The sequence below is a fragment of the Pseudophryne corroboree genome, unplaced genomic scaffold, assembly GCF_028390025.1.
Source record: "Pseudophryne corroboree isolate aPseCor3 unplaced genomic scaffold, aPseCor3.hap2 scaffold_1538, whole genome shotgun sequence".
Lineage (NCBI taxonomy): Eukaryota > Metazoa > Chordata > Amphibia > Anura > Myobatrachidae > Pseudophryne > Pseudophryne corroboree.
Window position 1 is genome coordinate 10,264 of NW_026968170.1, and position 19,643 is coordinate 29,906.

At 43.4% G+C, this 19,643-nt stretch overlaps 12 non-coding genes across 12 annotated transcripts; 8 read left to right on the forward strand and 4 right to left on the reverse strand.

Moving 5' to 3' along the window:
* Nucleotides 1-732: 732 nt before the first annotated feature.
* LOC135000395 (U1 spliceosomal RNA) lies at nt 733-896 on the forward strand. The gene has a single exon (XR_010202310.1). It is a non-coding gene; the product is annotated as a U1 spliceosomal RNA (small nuclear RNA).
* Nucleotides 897-1,048: 152 nt separating this feature from the next.
* LOC135000430 (U1 spliceosomal RNA) lies at nt 1,049-1,211 on the forward strand. The gene has a single exon (XR_010202342.1). It is a non-coding gene; the product is annotated as a U1 spliceosomal RNA (small nuclear RNA).
* Nucleotides 1,212-1,885: 674 nt separating this feature from the next.
* LOC135000414 (U1 spliceosomal RNA) lies at nt 1,886-2,049 on the forward strand. The gene has a single exon (XR_010202327.1). It is a non-coding gene; the product is annotated as a U1 spliceosomal RNA (small nuclear RNA).
* Nucleotides 2,050-2,199: 150 nt separating this feature from the next.
* LOC135000422 (U1 spliceosomal RNA) lies at nt 2,200-2,363 on the forward strand. Its single transcript, XR_010202334.1, has one exon. It is a non-coding gene; the product is annotated as a U1 spliceosomal RNA (small nuclear RNA).
* Nucleotides 2,364-11,903: 9,540 nt separating this feature from the next.
* On the forward strand, nt 11,904-12,067 carry LOC135000399 (U1 spliceosomal RNA). Its single transcript, XR_010202314.1, has one exon. It is a non-coding gene; the product is annotated as a U1 spliceosomal RNA (small nuclear RNA).
* A 152-nt stretch (nt 12,068-12,219) lies between these two features.
* Nucleotides 12,220-12,382, forward strand: LOC135000431 (U1 spliceosomal RNA). Its single transcript, XR_010202343.1, has one exon. It is a non-coding gene; the product is annotated as a U1 spliceosomal RNA (small nuclear RNA).
* A 674-nt stretch (nt 12,383-13,056) lies between these two features.
* LOC135000406 (U1 spliceosomal RNA) lies at nt 13,057-13,220 on the forward strand. Its single transcript, XR_010202320.1, has one exon. It is a non-coding gene; the product is annotated as a U1 spliceosomal RNA (small nuclear RNA).
* Nucleotides 13,221-13,371: 151 nt separating this feature from the next.
* Nucleotides 13,372-13,535, forward strand: LOC135000423 (U1 spliceosomal RNA). Its single transcript, XR_010202335.1, has one exon. It is a non-coding gene; the product is annotated as a U1 spliceosomal RNA (small nuclear RNA).
* A 3,169-nt stretch (nt 13,536-16,704) lies between these two features.
* Nucleotides 16,705-16,868, reverse strand: LOC135000424 (U1 spliceosomal RNA). The gene has a single exon (XR_010202336.1). It is a non-coding gene; the product is annotated as a U1 spliceosomal RNA (small nuclear RNA).
* A 151-nt stretch (nt 16,869-17,019) lies between these two features.
* LOC135000407 (U1 spliceosomal RNA) lies at nt 17,020-17,183 on the reverse strand. The gene has a single exon (XR_010202321.1). It is a non-coding gene; the product is annotated as a U1 spliceosomal RNA (small nuclear RNA).
* A 674-nt stretch (nt 17,184-17,857) lies between these two features.
* On the reverse strand, nt 17,858-18,020 carry LOC135000432 (U1 spliceosomal RNA). The gene has a single exon (XR_010202344.1). It is a non-coding gene; the product is annotated as a U1 spliceosomal RNA (small nuclear RNA).
* A 152-nt stretch (nt 18,021-18,172) lies between these two features.
* LOC135000400 (U1 spliceosomal RNA) lies at nt 18,173-18,336 on the reverse strand. Its single transcript, XR_010202315.1, has one exon. It is a non-coding gene; the product is annotated as a U1 spliceosomal RNA (small nuclear RNA).
* Nucleotides 18,337-19,643: the final 1,307 nt, after the last annotated feature.

The window sequence follows — 19,643 nt, forward strand, 5'->3', positions numbered from 1 at the left end:
TCAAACACCCTACCTATTGAGCTATTTGATCCTGCATAAAAATTGTGAACATTATATGAAGCTATTGGTACTTTGCAAAAAAAAAGAATCAGCATTACAACGCAGCAGATCCATGCAGTTTGCAGCCACACACTACATGTATCTGCTCAGCCACAATGCTGATTATTTCTTCACAAAGTACAAGGTGAGCTCCAAACAGAATTCTCTAGCTTAGAATTATACCTTTCTTTGCCAAACCTAGAAGTCGGGCCCCCCACCCTGGGATCCCCCAGAGGGAGGCCTGCACCGTCATGCGGCAGGCTTGTCCGTTTTGGAAGCAGGCTGATGGGCAGCCCAGGATTGCTTCAGTCTGGGCTTGGCAGGTCTGGAAACATGAGCTTGCTTTGGGTATGCCTGACCTTGGGTACGCTTTACCTGGAGGATGAAAGGGCCAAGAAAAGTACTTTTAGCCTTCTGCGTGGTAGGAGTCATACTAGGTAGGCAAGCTGTTTTAGCAGTAGCCAGATCAGCTACAATCTTATTGAGGTCTTCTCCAAAAGGAGATTCAACTGAGGCAGCACAAGGGAACTCTCATCTGGGGACAACAACTGCAGGGAGAACACATATTTTCAGATGAACATGGTAGGGCAGAAGGCTGCCTAATACTGAAGCACCCCCAAACAACAAATCAAATGCAACTTACTTGACAGAGATGTGCCTGAGCAACGGCCCTCCCCAGCCCTATCCCAAATCATACTTATTTTGCATAGGAGATACCATGGTCATGAAGATTGTTCTCCCAGGGTTAGGTTCATTCATTGCATTCTGGGTATGCTGACCCCTGTGATTTCCCCAAATGTGGGAAACTCGACTGCATTATTTGTGGTAGTGGGGGACTGTATTTGTGCTTTCCTCTGGTCAGCTCTGGTAAAATTCAGATTTCTTTGTCTCAGATCTTCCTCTAGCCTTGTTCTTCTTTCGAGAGTTCCCTTGTGCTGCCTCAGTTGGATCTCCTTCACTTGACAGGGGGGTGCCCGAGCAGCGACCCTCCCCAGCTCTAGCCCAACTCCTACTTACCTGCCAGGTGAGATACTATGATCATGAAGTTGCTTCTCCCAGGGCAAGGCTCACCCATTGCACTCTGGGTGTGCTGCCCCTGCGATTTCCCCAAATGTGGGAAACTTGACTGCATAATTTGAGTTTTCCCTGGTCGGCTCTCATGTAATTCAGATCTCTTTGTCTCAGGTCTCTCTCCAGCCTAGTTTGCTGTCTGGTTCCACTTCTTTTTTCTTGAGCCCCTCCCTTCTATACCCTTGTGCACTATCCTGACTTCTCCTCCCGTCTGCTTACTTTGTGCCTCCCAATGCACAATGCAAACTACGGGTAGTGCTGCAGGGCCCACACCCTTTTACTTGCTTTACAGAGCAGCTCTGGAGCTGTTACAGTGCCCAGCTGCTGCAAGAAATCAGCTTGAATGCTTCAGGGGCTGGGGAATGGCCAACATGAGCCCCACACCGAAGGAGGGTGGGGGTGCTTAATGCGAACTAGGGGTCATCCAAGCACCACAAAAGGCCTCCATGCCCTGCACGCTCCTTTTCTCTTTTCATATGCAGACAAGGGTTGAAGCCAACTTTGACCCACTGCTTGGATGACATCACCATATTCAAATCCATCTGCTGCAGGCCATCCCCCAGGAATGCTTGCACTAGTTGTTGCATTTGGTTTGTTGTTTGGGGGTGCTTCAGTATTAGGCAGCCTTCTGCCACCCCATGTTCATCTGAAAATATGTGTTCTCCCTGCAGTTGTTGTCCCCAGATGAGAGTTCCCTTGTGCTGCCTCAGTTGAATCTCCTTTACTTGACAGAGATGTGCCTGAGCAGCGGCCCTCCCCAGCCCTATCCCAAATCATACTTATTTTGCATAGGAGATACTATTGTCATGAAGATTGTTTTCCCAGAGTGAGGTTCATTCATTGCATTCTGGGTATGCTGACCCCTGTGATTTCCCCAAATGTGGGAAACTCGACTGCATTATTTGTGGTAGTGGTGGACTGTGTTTGTGCTTTCCTCTGGTCAGCTCTGGTAAAGTCAGATTTCTTTGTCTCAGATCTTCCTCTAGCCTTGTTCTTCTTTTGAGAGTTCCCTTGTGCTGCCTCAGTTGGATCTCCTTCACTTGAAAGGTAGTGCCCGAGCAGCGACCCTCCCCAGCTCTAGCCCAACTCCTACTAACCTGCCAGGTGAGATACTATGATCATGAAGGTGCTTCTCCCAGGGCAAGGCTCACCCATTGCACTCTGGGTGTGCTGCCCCTTGCGATTTCCCCAAATGTGGGAAACTTGACTGCATAATTTGTGTTTCCCCTGGACGGCTCTCGTATAATTCAGATCTCTTTGTCTCAGGTCTCTCTCCAGCCTAGTATGCTGTCTGTTTCCACTTCTCTTTTCTTGAGCCCCTCCCTTCTATAACCTTGTGCACTATCCTGACTTCTCCTCCCGTCTGCTTACTTTGTGCCTTCCAATGCACAATGCAAACTACAGGTAGTGCTGCAGGGCCCACACCCTTTTACTTGCCTTACAGAGCAGCTCTGGAGCTGTTACAGTACCCAGCTGCTGCAAGAAATCAGCTTGAATGCTTCAGGGGCTGGGGCATGGCCAACATGAGCCCCACACCGAAGGAGGGTGGGGGTGTTTAATGCGAACTAGGGGTCATCCAAGCGTCGCAAAAGGCCGCCATGCCCTGCATATCCCTTTTCTCTTTTCATAAGCAGACGAGGGTTGAAGCCAACTTTGACCCACTGCTTGGATGACATCACTTGCTGCCTTTCCAATGAAGCAAGTTTAATTTAGTAATAGGTGAAAAACCATCCCTACAAAGGTGTTAATCAGATACTTGGCTTTGTGGACACTTTTCAGAGAACAAATTAGTTAGCATAAAAATAAAGCCAGAAAATGAAGAGCTGTTTAATCACTCAATTGGATTTTTCTGCAAGCGTATTTCTTTTTCTCTGCAACCCACTGCTAAGTTGTGCTTCCTAGCTGTTCTTTTATAAAATCACTTAATCAAATCTAACTCTGATTACATCAGAGAAGGCCAGGTACCCTACACCATAAGAGGGGGTTTGAAATTTTGACTTGTCTACTTAAAGATCACCAAAATCTGATGACAAGGTCAATAACATCCCTGGGTGGGATTGAACCACCAACCCTTTGGTTAATAACCAAACACACTAACCGATTGCACCACCGAGACACTTTGCAAAAGTACATACTGACAAAGGTTAATAAGCATTCATCTAGAACGTTTCCTAGAAAACTTTAAAAAGTCAATAATCTGGAGAGTTTTTGTAAGATGTTTCTTCCATCAACCAATGAAGAAACGCATTGGTACTTTCCCATGATGAGTGAGTGCTTCAGGATCTCTTGCACTTACATGTGCAGCAGAGTACTGCAATGGAAGCATGCTGGGTCCATAGCCCAGAGGTAGGCAGATTGAAACTATCCTCTGCTATATGCGTTTTTTTTTTGTTAATTAAAGTAATCCAAAACTGGGATTGATATTTTTGCTCTTTTATTTTTACTTAAAGTACAATAACTTTTACCATTTTCATTTGTTTTAATAGTATATTGACAGTATTGTTTTCTTTCAAAAATCCACTTAATTTTCTTTACCCGATTATTAAAATGGTAATTGACAAAAACAAACTACATTGTCACCAGAAGAGCAATACAAAATGTACAAGTGATATATTAAAATCATCTTTCCAGCTTGAATTTCAATGATGCATTGGGGCAACGATTTTGTGAGAAACATCTTCACCCTTAAATAAAGATTTTCTTACTTCCTTACCTGTGTGCTAATTAGATATCACCTTGTTTTCACATTAAACAGACTTCCACATGAGAAAGCACAAAGGATGCAGTGGCGTTAATGTTTCCTGGTGTCAACCTGTATTATTTCAGTAGATATTGAAATGAGGATGCATCTTGCTGCCTTTCCAATGAAGCAAGTTTAATTTAGTAATAGGTTAAAAACCATCCCTACAAATGTGTTAATCAGAAACTTGGCTTTGTGGACACTTTTCAGAGAACAAATTTGTTAGCATAAAAATAAAGCCAGAAAATGAAAAGCTGTTTAATCACTCAATTGGATTTTTTTGCCAGCATATTTCTTTTTCTCTGCAACCCACTGCTAAATTGTGCTTCCTAGCTGTTTTTATAAAATCACTGAATCAAATCTAACTCTGATTACATCAGAGAAGGCCAGGTACCCTACACCATAAGAGGGGGTTTGAAATTTTCACTTGTCTACATAAAGATCACCAAAATCTGATAACAAGGTCAATTACGTCCCTGGGTGGGATTGAACCACCAACCTTTTGGTTAATAGCCTTACACAGTAACTGATTGCGCCACAGCAACACTTTGTAAAAGTCCATACTGACAAAGGCTAATAAGCATTCATCTAGAACGATTCCTAGAAACATTTTAAAAAGTCAATAATGTGGAGAGTTTTTGTAAGATGTTTCTTCCATCAACCAATGAAGAAACACATTGGTACTTTCCCATGATGAGTGAGTGCTTCAGGATCTCTTGCACTTACATGTGCAGCAGAGTACTGTAATGGAAGCATGCTGGGTCCATAACCCAGAGGTAGGCAGATTGAAACTATCCTTTGCTATATGCATTTTTTTTTTGTTCATTAAAGTAATCCAAAACTGGGATTGATATTTTAGCTTTTATTTTTACTTAAAGTACAATAACTTTTACCATTTTAATTTGTTTTAGTGCAAATGGCATATCAGCAGTCAGCACTAACTGGTGACATGCCATTTGTACAAGTAAGCCATGTGTGACTAATATATAAACATGCTTTATTAAATAACACCTCAAACTATCATACCCAGGATTCAAACCTATAACCTGTTGAATTCTAATCAAACACCCTACCCATGGAGCTACTTGATCCTGCATCTTTTCTAACCTCCAAAAACAGATTCAGTTGCATTTTCCAGCGTGTTTTGTTTGCGCCTTTGCAAATGTCTTACATCGACAAACTTATTTAGTACTATTTTGCAAATAGGGTTACATTGTCGCAACATTGTGTTCCCTAATTGCTTGATTTTTTAAATGCAACAATTGATAAAGACACCTGATAATTGCTCTGTGGAGTCTTATTTTGTGTTTTGTGTTTAGTCTTTAGATCTGAATTTGAATGTACTTGTGAACTAACTTAATTTCCTACTTCTAAATTCATTCCTAAATTCACTACTTACATGAATCCTGTAGTTGGGCATTTTGGGACTTCGATTGTGGGCATTGTTTTGTGTCCAGACCAGCAGCAGGTGGTGTGCATTTGCTGGAAAGGCATCGAAGACCTCCGATATGCTGCATCTCCTGATGTGTGTCTCCCTCAAGTGGCTGTCAGCAAATGCCTGCTAGACACCCCATTCCAAGCTGATTGTGACATCATGGAACATGCATCATAGAACAGGCATGCTAAAACATGGGTCTTCAACCTGCGACCCTCCAGCTGCTGTGGAACTACACATCCCAGCATGCCCTGCCTCAGTTTTAGCATACCTTAATAGCAAAACTGTGGCAGGGCATGCTGGGATGTGTAGTTTCACAGCAGCTGGAGGGCCACAGGATGAAGACCCATGTGCTAGAGCCAAGCCGCAGGTACATTGAATGCTAGCAAGCTGAATATTTAAATCCTTTTTGTTCCGCAGCATTCCAATGCGGAAGATTCCATGGAACCAGAGATCCTTCCATTGAGAAGGACATGCTGCCTGGATGACTACACTGTGCAAATTAAATCACGGAGCCAGTTGGCTTGTGGGTGGCTCTGGTGACTGGGTGGTTGGGTGGGTGGTGTGTCGGAAGTGGAGCGCATGCAAATGATTGTGTATCATCCAGCTAGTGAGAGAGAAAACTCATGCAGGAGTGTTCCTGCTTGTCAGTGGGTTATGCACCTTGCCAGACGTTAAATCTACATAGAGCAGCTGGAGGGGACAAGAGCAGGTTTGCAAAATATAGATAGAAGAGCATATATGCTGGCGCATTCTCCATGATTGTGTCAGCTTATGTTTTGGTGCACTGCACTTTCCTCCACTAAGTTTTAGCCATTTTTGTTAAGCTCAAGTGTAGTTGCTTCTCGGCCTTTTGGCTGTGATCTTGTATCGTGGTTGAAGGGTCTGCTGGAGGGAGGGATTGTTTTCTTCATTGGCGAAAGACCAAAGATATTCCAGGATGGAAGGCTTGGGAACACTATCTGTTTTTCAGTTGTGGAAGAGCACAGAGGTCGGATTGGACTACATTCTATAGTAAAGGATATCTTTCTATTTATTGACCCTCCCCTTATATGTGTCTGTGTTACAATAAAGCTTCGGTTTTGTGAATCCCTCACCCTCTTACACTCCACACCCATAGCCTTATTAACTGTTGTATTATTGTATACTTTAAATGTATAGTGCAGTTCATGATTTATAGTGTAGACTGGCCTGTGCTGTAGTTCTTGAACTGTACTATACCGTCAGCATTTGTATTGTGTTTTGGCTGTGCTGCAACACTGTATTTATGTGTGCAATGTTTATGTATGTTTTTTTTTTATGTCAATAAAGACTGCTTTTTCAAGCCAATATCTGAAAACAATCAATGTTTATCTTTGATGGCAATAAAAGTGGTATGATATTTGATGCTTTTGAAATCCAATATCTGATATGTCCCCTATCTGGGAACCATATATTAAATGGCTTTTCAGAAAAGGGAGATGGGAGAAGAGCTTTCATTACTTGTAGGACCGATGCACATAAAGAAGCAAAAAAACATACATAAACATTACACACATAAGTACCGCGTTGCGGCACAGCCAAAACACAATAGAAATGCTGATGGTATAGTACAGTTCAAGAACTACAGCACAGGCCAGCCTACACTATAAATCATGAACTGCACTATACATTTAAACTGTACAATAATACAACAGTTAATAAGGCTATGGGTGTGGAGTGTAAGAGGGTGAGGGAATCACAAGCCCGAAGCTTTATTGAAAGACTGACACATATAAGGGGAGGTTTAATAAATAGAAAGACATCCTTTACTATAGAATGTAGTCCAATCCGACCTCTGTGCTCTTCCACAACTGAAAAACAGATAGTGTTCCCAAGCCTTCCATCCTGGAATATCTTTGGTCTTTCGCCAATGAAGAAAGCAATCCCTCCCTCCAGCAGACCCTTCAACCACAATACAAGATCACAGCCAAAAGGCCGAGAAGCAACTACACTTGAGCTTAACAAAAATGGCTAAAACTTAGTGGAGGAAAGTGCAGTGCACCAAAACATAAGCTGACACAATCATGGAGAATGCGCCAGCATATATGCTCTTCTATCTATATTTTGCAAACATGCTCTTGTCCCCTCCAGCTGCTCTATGTAGATTTAACGTCTGGCAAGGTGCATAACCCACTGACAAGCAGGCACACTCCTGCATGAGTTTTCACTCTCACTAGCTGGATGATACACAATCATTTGCATGTGCTCCACCTCCGACACACCACCCACCCAACCACCCAGTCACCAGAGCCACCCACAAACCAACTGGCTCCGTGATTTAATTTGCACAGTGTAGTCATCCAGGCAGCATGTCCTTCTCAATGGAAGGATCTCTGGTTCCATGGAATCTTCCGCATTGGAATGCTGCGGAACAAAAAGGATTTAAATATTCAGCTTGCTAGCATTCAATGTACCTGCGGCTTGGCTCTAGCACATGGGTCTTCATCCTGTGGCCCTCCAGCTGCTGTGAAACTACACATCCCAGCACGCCCTGCCACAGTTTTGCTATAAGGTATGCTAAAACTGAGGCAGGGCATGCTGGGATGTGTAGTTCCACAGCAGCTGGAGGGTCGCAGGTTGAAGACCCATGTTTTAGCATGCCTGTTCTATGATGCATGTTCCGTGATGTCACAATCAGCTTGGAATGGGGTGTCTAGCAGGCATTTGCTGACAGCCACTTGAGGGAGACACACATCAGGAGATGCAGCATATCGGAGGTCTTTGATGCCTTTCCAGCAAATGCACACCACCTGCTGCTGGTCTGGACACAAAACAATGCCCACAATCGAAGTCCCAAAATGCCCAACTACAGGATTCATGTAAGTAGTGAATTTAGGAATGAATTTAGAAGTAGGAAATTAAGTTAGTTCACAAGTACATTCAAATTCAGATCTAAAGTCTAGGTAGGCCTCACGTCCTGGCAGCCGCCAGCATTTAAAAATGCCTTGATTAGAGGTACGGAATTAAATGTAGATAAGAAGTAGACACAAAATAAGACTCCGCAGAGCAGTTATCAGGTGTTTTTATCAATTGTTGCATTTAAAAAATCAAGCAATTAGGGAACACAATGTTGCAACAATGTAACCCTATTTGCAAAATAGTACTAAATAAGTTTGTCGATGTAAGACATTTGCAAAGGCGCATCCAAAACACGCTGGAAAATGCAACTGAATCTGTTTTTGGAGGCTAGAATAGGAAATGTGCATCGGTCCTACAAGTACTGAAAGCTCTTCTCCCATCTCCCTTTTCTGAAAAGCCATTTAATATATGGTTCCCAGATAGGGGACATATCAGATATTGCCTTTCAAAAGCAGCAAATATCATACCACTTCTATTGCCATCAAAGATAAACATTGATTGTTTTCAGATATTGGATTGAAAAAGCAGTCTTTATTGACATAAAGAAGCAAAAAAACATACATAAACATTACACACATAAGTACTGTGTTGCAGCACAGCCAAAACACAATACAAATGCTGTCGGTATAGTACAGTTCAAGAACTACAGTACAGGTCAGCCTACACTATAAATCATGAACTGCACTATACATTTAAACAATACAATAGTTAATAAGGCTATGGGTGTGGAGTGTAAGAGGGTGACGGAATCACAAGCCCAAAGCTTTATTGAAAGACAGACACATATAAAGGGAGGATTAATAAATACAAAGATACCCTTTACTATAGAATGTAGTCCAATCCGGTCTTTCAACTCTTCCACAACTGAAAAACGGATAGTGTTCCCAAGCCTTCCATCCTGGAATATCTTCAGTCTCTCGCCAATGAAGAAAACAATCCCTCCAGCAGACTCTTCAACCACAATACAATATCACAGCCAAAAGAGCGAGAAGCAACTACACTTGCGTTTAAACAAAATGGCTAAAACTTAGTGGAGGAAAGTGCAGTGCACCAAAACATAAGCTGACACAATCATGGAGAATGCGCCAGCATATATGCTCTTCTGTGTATATTTTCCAAACCTGCTCTTGTCCCCTCCAGTTGCTCCATGTAGATTTGACGTCTGGCAAGGTGCATAACTCACTGACAAGCAGGCACACTCCTGCATGAGTTTTCTCTCTCACTAGCTGGATGATACACATTCATTTGCATGTGCTCCACCTCCGACACACCGCCCACCCAACCACCCAGTCACCAGAGCCACCCACAAGCCAACTGGCTCCGTGATTTAATTTGCACAGTGCAGTCATCCAGGCAGCATGTCCTTCTCAATGGAATAATCTCTGGTTCCATGGAATCTTCCGCATTGGAATGCTGCGGAACAAAAAGGATTTAAACATTCAGCTTGCTAGCATTCAATGTACCTGCGGTTTGGTTCTAGCACATGGGTCTTCATCCTGTGGCCCTCCAGCTGCTGTGAAACTACACATCCCAGCATGCCCTGCCACAGTTTTGCTATTAAGGTATGCTAAAACTGAGGCAGGGCATGCTGGGATATGTAGTTCCACAGCAGCTGGAGGGTCGCAGGTTGAAGACCCATGTTCTAGCATGCCTGTTCTATGATGCATGTTCCGTGATGTCACAATCAGCTTGGAATGGGGTGTCTAGCATGCATTTGCTGACAGCCACTTGAGGCAGACACACATCAGGAGATGCAGCATATCGGAGGTCTTCGATGCCTTTCCAGCAAATGCACACCACCAGCTGCTGGTCTGGACACAAAACAATGCCCACAATTGAAGGCTCAAAATGCCCAACTACAGGATTAATGTAAGTAGTGAATTTAGGAATGAGTTTAGAAGTAGGAAATTAAGTTAGTTCACAAGTACATTCAAATTCAGATCTAAAGACTAGGTAGGCCTCACGTCCTGGCAGCACCCAGCATTTAAAAATGCCTTGATTATAGGTAGGGAATTAAATGTAGATAAGAAGTAGACACAAAAGAAGACTCCACAGAGCAATTATCAGGTGTCTTTATCAATTTTTGCATTTAAAAAATCAAGCAATTAGGGAACACAATGTTGCGACAATGTAACCCTATTTGCAAAATAGTACTAAATAAGTTTGTCGATGTAAGACATTTGCAAAGGCGCAAACAAAACACGCTGGAAAATGCAACTGAATCTGTTTTTGGAGGTTAGAATAGATGCAGGATCAAGTAGCTCAATGGGTAGGGTGTTTGATTAGAATTTAACAGGTTATAGGTTTGAATCCTGGGTATGATAGTTTGAGGTGTTATTTAATAAAGTATGTTTATATATTAGTCACACATGGCTTACTTGTACAAATGGCATGTCACCAGTTAGTGCTGACTGCTGATATGCCATTTACACAAACATGCCATGTGTGACTGTATATGCATTTAAGGAGGGCACCCCTGCAATACCACAAACCATTGAGTGTCAAGTATACTAGATATATCTTCATATCTCATGTGCTTTCTCTGAGACCAATCTTGTTATGCCCCTTCCCCACAAGGCATGCGCCTTTTGTCCATATTGCAAAAATGGGGGGGAGGGCATATAATTCTCTGTCACAGGGCACCAAAAAGTCTAGTTATGGCTCTGGTATGCATTATGTAATCTAGTGTACGCCCAGGATAACTGTTAGTCATGCTTTATTTTATGGCGGCACATAAATGGGTGGACAGATCCAGGGCAAGCACTGCCCACTCATGCATAGTTGTCAACTGATGTGAAGTTCCAGGGGGCAATCTCAGTTATAAAGAGAAGTATCTGGAAATTGTCCCTAGTTAAAAAAAAAAAAAATTTTTTTTATCAACTCCATTTATTTAGTATGATATCCCAGGTGATAGGATGCCGGCAGTCAGAACAACATACTTTATTAAATAACACATCTCAAACTACCATACCCAGGATTCAAACCTAAAACCTGTTGAATTCTAATCAAACACCCTACCTATTGAGCTATTTGATCCTGCATAAAAATTGTGAACATTATATGAAGCTATTGGTACTTTGCAAAAAAAAAAGAATCAGCATTACAACGCAGCAGATCCATGCAGTTTGCAGCCACACACTACATGTATCTGCTCAGCCACAATGCTGATTATTTCTTCACAAAGTACAAGGTGAGCTCCAAACAGAATTCTCTAGCTTAGAATTATACCTTTCTTTGCCAAACCTAGAAGTCGGGCCCCCCACCCTGGGATCCCCCAGAGGGAGGCCTGCACCGTCATGCGGCAGGCTTGTCCGTTTTGGAAGCAGGCTGATGGGCAGCCCAGGATTGCTTCAGTCTGGGCTTGGCAGGTCTGGAAACATGAGCTTGCTTTGGGTATGCCTGACCTTGGGTACGCTTTACCTGGAGGATGAAAGGGCCAAGAAAAGTACTTTTAGCCTTCTGCGTGGTAGGAGTCATACTAGGTAGGCAAGCTGTTTTAGCAGTAGCCAGATCAGCTACAATCTTATTGAGGTCTTCTCCAAAAGGAGATTCAACTGAGGCAGCACAAGGGAACTCTCATCTGGGGACAACAACTGCAGGGAGAACACATATTTTCAGATGAACATGGTAGGGCAGAAGGCTGCCTAATACTGAAGCACCCCCAAACAACAAATCAAATGCAACTTACTTGACAGAGATGTGCCTGAGCAACGGCCCTCCCCAGCCCTATCCCAAATCATACTTATTTTGCATAGGAGATACCATGGTCATGAAGATTGTTCTCCCAGGGTTAGGTTCATTCATTGCATTCTGGGTATGCTGACCCCTGTGATTTCCCCAAATGTGGGAAACTCGACTGCATTATTTGTGGTAGTGGGGGACTGTGTTTGTGCTTTCCTCTGGTCAGCTCTGGTAAAAGTCAGATTTCTTTGTCTCAGATCTTCCTCTAGCCTTTGTCTTCTTTCGAGAGTTCCCTTGTGCTGCCTCAGTTGGATCTCCTTCACTTGACAGGGGGGTGCCCGAGCAGCGACCCTCCCCAGCTCTAGCCCAACTCCTACTTACCTGCCAGGTGAGATACTATGATCATGAAGTTGCTTCTCCCAGGGCAAGGCTCACCCATTGCACTCTGGGTGTGCTGCCCCTGCGATTTCCCCAAATGTGGGAAACTTGACTGCATAATTTGAGTTTTCCCTGGTCGGCTCTCATGTAATTCAGATCTCTTTGTCTCAGGTCTCTCTCCAGCCTAGTTTGCTGTCTGGTTCCACTTCTTTTTTCTTGAGCCCCTCCCTTCTATACCCTTGTGCACTATCCTGACTTCTCCTCCCGTCTGCTTACTTTGTGCCTCCCAATGCACAATGCAAACTACGGGTAGTGCTGCAGGGCCCACACCCTTTTACTTGCTTTACAGAGCAGCTCTGGAGCTGTTACAGTGCCCAGCTGCTGCAAGAAATCAGCTTGAATGCTTCAGGGGCTGGGGAATGGCCAACATGAGCCCCACACCGAAGGAGGGTGGGGGTGCTTAATGCGAACTAGGGGTCATCCAAGCACCACAAAAGGCCTCCATGCCCTGCACGCTCCTTTTCTCTTTTCATATGCAGACGAGGGTTGAAGCCAACTTTGACCCACTGCTTGGATGACATCACCATATTCAAATCCATCTGCTGCAGGCCATCCCCCAGGAATGCTTGCACTAGTTGTTGCATTTGGTTTGTTGTTTGGGGGTGCTTCAGTATTAGGCAGCCTTCTGCCACCCCATGTTCATCTGAAAATATGTGTTCTCCCTGCAGTTGTTGTCCCCAGATGAGAGTTCCCTTGTGCTGCCTCAGTTGAATCTCCTTTACTTGACAGAGATGTGCCTGAGCAACGGCCCTCCCCAGCCCTATCCCAAATCATACTTATTTTGCATAGGAGATACTATTGTCATGAAGATTGTTCTCCCAGGGTGAGGTTCATTCATTGCATTCTGGGTATGCTGACCCCTGTGATTTCCCCAAATGTGGGAAACTCGACTGCATTATTTGTGGTAGTGGTGGACTGTGTTTGTGCTTTCCTCTGGTCAGCTCTGGTAAAAGTCAGATTTCTTTGGCTCAGATCTTCCTCTAGCCTTGTTCTTCTTTTGAGAGTTCCCTTGTGCTGCCTCAGTTGGATCTCCTTCACTTGAAAGGTAGTGCCCGAGCAGCGACCCTCCCCAGCTCTAGCCCAACTCCTACTAACCTGCCAGGTGAGATACTATGATCATGAAGGTGCTTCTCCCAGGGCAAGGCTCACCCATTGCACTCTGGGTGTGCTGCCCCTTGCGATTTCCCCAAATGTGGGAAACTTGACTGCATAATTTGTGTTTCCCCTGGACGGCTCTCGTATAATTCAGATCTCTTTGTCTCAGGTCTCTCTCCAGCCTAGTATGCTGTCTGTTTCCACTTCTCTTTTCTTGAGCCCATCCCTTCTATAACCTTGTGCACTATCCTGACTTCTCCTCCCGTCTGCTTACTTTGTGCCTTCCAATGCACAATGCAAACTACAGGTAGTGCTGCAGGGCCCACACCCTTTTACTTGCCTTACAGAGCAGCTCTGGAGCTGTTACAGTACCCAGCTGCTGCAAGAAATCAGCTTGAATGCTTTAGGGGCTGGGGCATGGCCAACATAAGCCCCACACCGAAGGAGGGTGGGGGTGTTTAATGCGAACTAGGGGTCATCCAAGCGTCGCAAAAGGCCGCCATGCCCTGCATATCCCTTTTCTCTTTTCATAAGCAGACGAGGGATGAAGCCAACTTTGACCCACTGCTTGGATGACATCACTTGCTGCCTTTCCAATGAAGCAAGTTTAATTTAGTAATAGGTGAAAAACCATCCCTACAAAGGTGTTAATCAGATACTTGGCTTTGTGGACACTTTTCAGAGAACAAATTTGTTAGCATAAAAATAAAGCCAGAAAATGAAGAGCTGTTTAATCACTCAATTGGATTTTTCTGCAAGCGTATTTCTTTTTCTCTGCAACCCACTGCTAAGTTGTGCTTCCTAGCTGTTCTTTTATAAAATCACTTAATCAAATCTAACTCTGATTACATCAGAGAAGGCCAGGTACCCTACACCATAAGAGGGGGTTTGAAATTTTGACTTGTCTACTTAAAGATCACCAAAATCTGATAACAAGGTAAATTACGTCCCTGGGTAGGATTGAACCACCAACCTTTTGGTTAATAACCGAACACGCTAACTGATTGCGCCACAGAGACACATTGCAAAATTATATACTGACAAAGGCTAATAAGCATTCATCTAGAACGTTTCCTAGAAAAACTTTAAAAAGTCAATAATCTGGAGAGTTTTTGTAAGATGTTTCTTCCATCAACCAATGAAGAAACACATTGGTACTTTCCCATGATGAGTGAGTGCTTCAGGATCTCTTGCACTTACATGTGCAGCAGAGTACTGCAATGGAAGCATGCTGGGCCCATAACCCAGAGGTAGGCAGATTGAAACTATCCTCTGCTATATGCATTTTTTTTTGTTAATTAAAGTAATCCAAAACTGGGATTGATATTTTTGCTCTTTTATTTTTACTTAAAGTACAATAACTTTTATTATTTTAATTTGTTTTAATAGTATATTGACAGTATTGTTTTCTTTCAAAAATCCACTTAATTTTCTTTACCCTATTATTGAAATGGTAATTGACAAAAACAAACTACATTGTCACCAGAAGAGCAATACAAAATGTACAAGTGATATATTAAAATCATCTTTCCAGCTTGAATTTCAATGATGCATTGGGGCAACGATTTTGTGAGAAACCTCTTCACCCTTAAATAAAGATTTTCTTAATTCCTTACCTGTGTGCTAATTAGATATCACCTTGCTTTCACATTAAACAGACTTCCACATGAGAAAGCAGCAAGGATGCAGTGGCGTTAATGTTTCCTGGTGTCAACCTGTATTATTTCAGTAGATATTGAAATGAGGATGCATATTGCTGCCTTTCCAATGAAGCATGTTTAATTTAGTAATAGGTGAAAAACCATCCCTACAAAGGTGTTAATCAGATACTTGGCTTTGTGGACTCTTTTCAGAGAACAAATTTGTTAGCATAAAAATAAAGCCAGAAAATGAAGAGCTGTTTAATCACTCAATTGGATTTTTCTGCCAGCATATTTCTTTTTCTCTGCAACCCACTGCTAAATTGTGTTTCCTAGCTGTTTTTTTTCATAAAATCACTTAATCAAATCTAACTGATTACATCAGAGTAGGCCAGGTACCCTACACCATAAGAGAGGGTTTGAAATTTTGACTTGTCTACTTAAATATCACCAAAATCTGATCACAAGGTCAATTACGTCCCTGGGTGGGATTGAACCACCAACTTTTTGGTTAATAGCCGTACACACTAACTGATTGCGCTACAGCGACACTTTGTGAAAGTACATACTGACAAAGGCTAATAAGCATTCATCTAGAACGTTTCCTAGAAAAACTTTAAATAGTCAATAATCTGGAGAGTTTTTGTAAGATGTTTCTTCCATCAACCAATGAAGAAACACATTGGTACTTTCCCATGATGAGTGAGTGCTTCAGGATCTCTTGCACTTACATGTGCAGCAGAGTACTGTAATGGAAGCATGCTGGGTCCATAACCCAGAGGTAGGCAGATTGAAATTATCCTCTGCTATATGCATTTTTTTTGTTAATTAAAGTAATCCAAAACTGGGATTGATATTTTTGCTCTTTTTATTTTACTTAAAGTACAATAACTTTTACCTTTTTAATTTGTTTTAATAGTATATAGACAGTATTGTTTTCTTTCAAAAATCCACTTAATTTTCTTTACCCGATTATTAAAATGGTAATTGACAAAAACAAACTACATTGTCACCAGAAGAGCAATACAAAATGTACAAGTGATATATTAAAATCATCTTTCCAGCTTGAATTTCAATGATGCATTGGGGCAACGATTTTGTGAGAAACATCTTACCCTTAAATAAAGATTTTCTTAATTCCTTACCTGTGTGCTAATTAGATATCACCTTGTTTTCACATTAAACAGACTTCCACATGAGAAAGCAGCAAGGATGCAGTGGCGTTAATGTTTCCTGGTGTCAACCTGGAAAGGCAGCAAGTGATGTCATCCAAGCAGTGGGTCAAAGTTGGCTTCATCCCTCGTCTGCTTATGAAAAGAGAAAAGGGATATGCAGGGCATGGCGGCCTTTTGCGACGCTTGGATGACCCCTAGTTCGCATTAAACACCCCCACCCTCCTTCGGTGTGGGGCTTATGTTGGCCATGCCCCAGCCCCTAAAGCATTCAAGCTGATTTCTTGCAGCAGCTGGGTACTGTAACAGCTCCAGAGCTGCTCTGTAAGGCAAGTAAAAGGGTGTGGGCCCTGCAGCACTACCTGTAGTTTGCATTGTGCATTGGAAGGCACAAAGTAAGCAGACGGGAGGAGAAGTCAGGATAGTGCACAAGGTTATAGAAGGGATGGGCTCAAGAAAAGAGAAGTGGAAACAGACAGCATACTAGGCTGGAGAGAGACCTGAGACAAAGAGATCTGAATTATACGAGAGCCGTCCAGGGGAAACACAAATTATGCAGTCAAGTTTCCCACATTTGGGGAAATCGCAAGGGGCAGCACACCCAGAGTGCAATGGGTGAGCCTTGCCCTGGGAGAAGCACCTTCATGATCATAGTATCTCACCTGGCAGGTTAGTAGGAGTTGGGCTAGAGCTGGGGAGGGTCGCTGCTCGGGCACTACCTTTCAAGTGAAGGAGATCCAACTGAGGCAGCACAAGGGAACTCTCAAAAGAAGAACAAGGCTAGAGGAAGATCTGAGACAAAGAAATCTGACTTTTACCAGAGCTGACCAGAGGAAAGCACAAACACAGTCCACCACTACCACAAATAATGCAGTCGAGTTTCCCACATTTGGGGAAATCACAGGGGTCAGCATACCCAGAATGCAATGAATGAACCTCACCCTGGGAGAACAATCTTCATGACAATAGTATCTCCTATGCAAAATAAGTATGATTTGGGATAGGGCTGGGGAGGGCCGTTGCTCAGGCACATCTCTGTCAAGTAAAGGAGATTCAACTGAGGCAGCACAAGGGAACTCTCATCTGGGGACAACAACTGCAGGGAGAACACATATTTTCAGATGAACATGGGGTGGCAGAATGCTGCCTAATACTGAAGCACCCCCAAACAACAAACCAAATGCAACAACTAGTGCAAGCATTCCTGGGGGATGGCCTGCAGCAGATGGATTTGAATATGGTGATGTCATCCAAGCAGTGGGTCAAAGTTGGCTTCAACCCTCGTCTGCATATGAAAAGAGAAAAGGAGCGTGCAGGGCATGGAGGCCTTTTGTGGTGCTTGGATGACCCCTAGTTCGCATTAAGCACCCCCACCCTCCTTCGGTGTGGGGCTCATGTTGGCCATTCCCCAGCCCCTGAAGCATTCAAGCTGATTTCTTGCAGCAGCTGGGCACTGTAACAGCTCCAGAGCTGCTCTGTAAAGCAAGTAAAAGGGTGTGGGCCCTGCAGCACTACCCGTAGTTTGCATTGTGCATTGGGAGGCACAAAGTAAGCAGACGGGAGGAGAAGTCAGGATAGTGCACAAGGGTATAGAAGGGAGGGGCTCAAGAAAAAAGAAGTGGAACCAGACAGCAAACTAGGCTGGAGAGAGACCTGAGACAAAGAGATCTGAATTACATGAGAGCCGACCAGGGAAAACTCAAATTATGCAGTCAAGTTTCCCACATTTGGGGAAATCGCAGGGGCAGCACACCCAGAGTGCAATGGGTGAGCCTTGCCCTGGGAGAAGCAACTTCATGATCATAGTATCTCACCTGGCAGGTAAGTAGGAGTTGGGCTAGAGCTGGGGAGGGTCGCTGCTCGGGCACCCCCCTGTCAAGTGAAGGAGATCCAACTGAGGCAGCACAAGGGAACTCTCGAAAGAAGACAAAGGCTAGAGGAAGATCTGAGACAAAGAAATCTGACTTTTACCAGAGCTGACCAGAGGAAAGCACAAACACAGTCCCCCACTACCACAAATAATGCAGTCGAGTTTCCCACATTTGGGGAAATCACAGGGGTCAGCATACCCAGAATGCAATGAATGAACCTAACCCTGGGAGAACAATCTTCATGACCATGGTATCTCCTATGCAAAATAAGTATGATTTGGGATAGGGCTGGGGAGGGCCGTTGCTCAGGCACATCTCTGTCAAGTAAGTTGCATTTGATTTGTTGTTTGGGGGTGCTTCAGTATTAGGCAGCCTTCTGCCCTACCATGTTCATCTGAAAATATGTGTTCTCCCTGCAGTTGTTGTCCCCAGATGAGAGTTCCCTTGTGCTGCCTCAGTTGAATCTCCTTTTGGAGAAGACCTCAATAAGATTGTAGCTGATCTGGCTACTGCTAAAACAGCTTGCCTACCTAGTATGACTCCTACCAGGCAGAAGGCTAAAAGTACTTTTCTTGGCCCTTTCATCCTCCAGGTAAAGCGTACCCAAGGTCAGGCATACCCAAAGCAAGCTCATGTTTCCAGACCTGCCAAGCCCAGACTGAAGCAATCCTGGGCTGCCCATCAGCCTGCTTCCAAAACGGACAAGCCTGCCGCATGACGGTGCAGGCCTCCCTCTGGGGGATCCCAGGGTGGGGGGCCCGACTTCTAGGTTTGGCAAAGAAAGGTATAATTCTAAGCTAGAGAATTCTGTTTGGAGCTCACCTTGTACTTTGTGAAGAAATAATCAGCATTGTGGCTGAGCAGATACATGTAGTGTGTGGCTGCAAACTGCATGGATCTGCTGCGTTGTAATGCTGATTCTTTTTTTTTGCAAAGTACCAATAGCTTCATATAATGTTCACAATTTTTATGCAGGATCAAATAGCTCAATAGGTAGGGTGTTTGATTAGAATTCAACAGGTTATAGGTTTGAATCCTGGGTATGGTAGTTTGAGATGTGTTATTTAATAAAGTATGTTGTTCTGACTGCCGGCATCCTATCACCTGGGATATCATACTAAATAAATGGAGTTGATAAAAAATTTTTTTTTTTTTTTAACTAGGGACAATTTCCAGATACTTCTCTTTATAACTGAGATTGCCCCCTGGAACTTCACATCAGTTGACAACTATGCATGAGTGGGCAGTGCTTGCCCTGGATCTGTCCACCCATTTATGTGCCGCCATAAAATAAAGCATGACTAACAGTTATCCTGGGCGTACACTACACAATTATCTGTCAGGCTATCTATCCAGTCTGGATGGATGGAATGAAAATCTGGTAATGTATAGGAGCAAATGTCAATTAACCATTTGCTCCCAAACACTAGAAAAGTGGTCAAAAATGGTCATTACACAAATTGGTTAAACCCAAAATTTAACCAATTTGTTTAGGGGACCATTTTTGTCCATTTTTTAGTGTTTGAGAGTAAATCGTTGATGGTCATTTGCTCACATAGATAACCGGATTTCTATTCCAAC